At 63.3% G+C, this 3,699-nt stretch overlaps 1 long non-coding RNA gene across 1 annotated transcript; it reads right to left on the bottom strand.

The window, feature by feature from the left end:
* Positions 1 to 2,085: 2,085 nt before the first annotated feature.
* LOC129323595 (uncharacterized) lies at positions 2,086 to 2,779 on the bottom strand. Its single transcript, XR_008596463.1, has 3 exons — positions 2,691 to 2,779; positions 2,415 to 2,534; positions 2,086 to 2,175 (listed from the first exon to the last, which is right to left on the bottom strand). It is a non-coding gene; the product is annotated as an uncharacterized LOC129323595 (long non-coding RNA).
* Between the last annotated feature and the right edge of the window lie 920 nt (positions 2,780 to 3,699).

The following is a 3,699-nucleotide window of genomic DNA, read 5'->3' as shown; positions in this document are numbered from 1 at the left end:
AGGCACGCTTCTCGCCCGTCCCACGCCAGGCACCCACCCAGTAGGCCTCAAAGGAGAAGGGAGCAAGCCTGCATGCCAAAGATGGGTGCTATGTGTGCCCTCTCTGCCTGGCACCCACCCAGTAGGCCTCAAAGGAGAAGGGAGCAAGCCTGCATGCCAAAGATGGGTGCCATGTGTGCCCTCTCTGCCTGGCAAGAGCCAGTAGGCCTCAAAGGAGAAGGGAGCAAGCCTGCATGCCAAAGATGGGTGCTATGTGTGCCCCCTCTGCCTGGCAAGAGCCACCTGAAGGCTTCCCCAGCCCCTTGTCCCTCTCAGCTCGGGACATGTCCAGGCACGCTTCTCGCCCGTCCCACGCCAGGCACCCACCCAGTAGGCCTCAAAGGAGAAGGGAGCAAGCCTGCATGCCAAAGATGGGTGCTATGTGTGCCCTCTCTGCCTGGCACCCACCCAGTAGGCCTCAAAGGAGAAGGGAGCAAGCCTGCATGCCAAAGATGGGTGCTATGTGTGCCCTCTCTGCCTGGCACCCACCCAGTAGGCCTCAAAGGAGAAGGGAGCAAGCCTGCATGCCAAAGATGGGTGCTATGTGTGCCCCCTCTGCCTGGCAAGAGCCACCTGAAGGCTTCCCCAGCCCCTTGTCCCTCTCAGCTTGGGACATGTCCAGGCACGCTTCTCGCCCGTCCCACGCCAGGCACCCACCCAGTAGGCCTCAAAGGAGAAGGGAGCAAGCCTGCATGCCAAAGATGGGTGCTATGTGTGCCCTCTCTGCCTGGCAAGAGCCAGTAGGCCTCAAAGGAGAAGGGAGCAAGCCTGCATGCCAAAGATGGGTGCTATGTGTGCCCCCTCTGCCTGGCAAGAGCCACCTGAAGGCTTCCCCAGCCCCTTGTCCCTCTCAGCTCGGGACATGTCCAGGCACGCTTCTCGCCCGTCCCACGCCAGGCACCCACCCAGTAGGCCTCAAAGGAGAAGGGAGCAAGCCTGCATGCCAAAGATGGGTGCTATGTGTGCCCTCTCTGCCTGGCAAGAGCCAGTAGGCCTCAAAGGAGAAGGGAGCAAGCCTGCATGCCAAAGATGGGTGCTATGTGTGCCCCCTCTGCCTGGCAAGAGCCACCTGAAGGCTTCCCCAGCCCCTTGTCCCTCTCAGCTCGGGACATGTCCAGGCACGCTTCTCGCCCGTCCCACGCCAGGCACCCACCCAGTAGGCCTCAAAGGAGAAGGGAGCAAGCCTGCATGCCAAAGATGGGTGCTATGTGTGCCCTCTCTGCCTGGCAAGAGCCAGTAGGCCTCAAAGGAGAAGGGAGCAAGCCTGCATGCCAAAGATGGGTGCTATGTGTGCCCCCTCTGCCTGGCAAGAGCCACCTGAAGGCTTCCCCAGCCCCTTGTCCCTCTCAGCTCGGGACATGTCCAGGCACGCTTCTCGCCCGTCCCACGCCAGGCACCCACCCAGTAGGCCTCAAAGGAGAAGGGAGCAAGCCTGCATGCCAAAGATGGGTGCTATGTGTGCCCTCTCTGCCTGGCAAGAGCCAGTAGGCCTCAAAGGAGAAGGGAGCAAGCCTGCATGCCAAAGATGGGTGCTATGTGTGCCCCCTCTGCCTGGCAAGAGCCACCTGAAGGCTTCCCCAGCCCCTTGTCCCTCTCAGCTTGGGACATGTCCAGGCACGCTTCTCGCCCGTCCCACGCCAGGCACCCACCCAGTAGGCCTCAAAGGAGAAGGGAGCAAGCCTGCATGCCAAAGATGGGTGCCATGTGTGCCCTCTCTGCCTGGCAAGAGCCAGTAGGCCTCAAAGGAGAAGGGAGCAAGCCTGCATGCCAAAGATGGGTGCTATGTGTGCCCCCTCTGCCTGGCAAGAGCCACCTGAAGGCTTCCCCAGCCCCTTGTCCCTCTCAGCTCGGGACATGTCCAGGCACGCGCAGGGTAGTGTGGCCCCTGGAGGTGGGGGGTGGGGGGGGTCTCCTCACGAAACGACTGTAAACAGGGATACAAGAAACATTTATTTACAACGCAACCGTGCTTGAACAAACCCCAATCACAGCAGGCTCTCTTTATGAGTGTGCACCGTCACCCGCCCCCCCCCCTCCCCAGCAGTGTGGCCATGTCCCGGCGCATGTCCTGGACCGCTTGACCAATAGCCGTGATCTCCTCCGCCATCCTGGTCACCGCCGCCTCGGTTCGGTTCACTGCAGGAGAGAGCACAATGAGAGCCACGCACCCGCCATCCCGGCAGCTCACCCCATCTCCAGTAATGGGTTCCCTCCCCCCCCACCTGTCTCCATTGGGGAAACATAGGACAATGGATCTTGCCGGCACGGTGATCAATACCGCGGCCACCACATAGCCACAGATCTTCGCCGTCGCCAGTGGCCCAAAACCCTGATGGCCCACCCGCCTCTCGAAGCAGAAATGGCACCCCGCTTACACACTCTGAGGCAGGCCTCCACCGCGACCTGCCCACGCACTGCTATGGGCACAGCCTCCCGCTCCAGCTCTGCCCTGCGCCCCTCCTCCCGCGAAGTCCCCGCGCTGGAACCGGATGAGTCTGTGCCGGTACAAAACGTTATGTGTTCAGGGATTTCAAGGGCGGGCAAAAGATTCACTTCTGCCAACACCAGGCCCATCAAGCGCCCTGGCCGCGGCAGGGGGGGAGCCCTCCCCCGCCCTCATCCGCACATCCGTGTCACACCTGCAGACCCACCTTGCTCCATGGTTGTGGCGGACTCAGGGCGGATCGGGCTATCCGCCACCACTCCGGTGGGCGATGATGGCGGCGCACGGAGGACAACCGCGCCCAGCACCTCCTCCGCCTCCTCTCCACTGGTCACGGATATGATCTCTGCCCCGTGCTCCTCCCCTGCAGAAGAGCAAACAGTCAAGACACAGAGCTCCAGCGCCGCGCTCCCCTGGCCCGCCAAGCCGGCGCACCGCGCACTTTTTTGTCCCCCACCGGCAAAGGGGGCGTGCGAAGAAAGTCAGGGCCGGCGCAAAGCGCGCAAAGCGGAAAAGCTGCTCACCTCTCGGCTGCTGTCCCGCCGCCGCCAACCGTTCAGACTCCTCCTGAAGGCGCTCCATTGCGCGGTGGTGTGGCGGTGGTCGGAGCTGACCCCCCTGGCGCCAGCGCAGGAAGCGGTCCCGGAGCTGGCGGAACTTCCCACGGCATTCCTGTGGCGAGCGCGCGACGCCCGACACCGCCAGGCCGCGGGAGAGCGCCTCCCAGGCGTGCGGTGCACGTGCCCGCGCCCCGCGCATGAGCTCCCCCGCGTAGCCCATGCGCAGGATCGCTGTGAGCAGCATGTGGACCTCGAACCGACGCCAGGGGCTGCGCGCTCGGACACGAGGCGGCATCGCTCCACGCTGTGCGGCGCGCTCGCGTCTGGAAGGACTGTTATATCCCCTCGGCGAACGGTCCACAGCCACACTCCACGCACCCCGAGGGGATGCGGAACACATCAATCATCACGAGGCGCCCCGATTCGGCAACCCCAAGATCCGCCCCCACCACAAAGAAAGGTGGATTGGACCATCCAGGGAATTGAATGTCAGCAAAATGTTCATTGGGCGGACATGCAGGCGGGGAGCCGGCCCTCAAGACGTAACAGAATCGGCGGGCACAGGACCGGGGAGCCCAGTCCTTCAGGCCAGAGACGCCAACAGGTGTCTGCACAGCCGTGGGTCCTGCACACATGCGGCCAGTCAGCGTGTGGCGG

Source organism: Eublepharis macularius, chromosome 1, assembly GCF_028583425.1.
Source record: "Eublepharis macularius isolate TG4126 chromosome 1, MPM_Emac_v1.0, whole genome shotgun sequence".
In the NCBI taxonomy this organism is placed as follows: Eukaryota; Metazoa; Chordata; class Lepidosauria; order Squamata; family Eublepharidae; genus Eublepharis; species Eublepharis macularius.
This window is presented reverse-complemented; position numbering and strand designations above follow the sequence as displayed.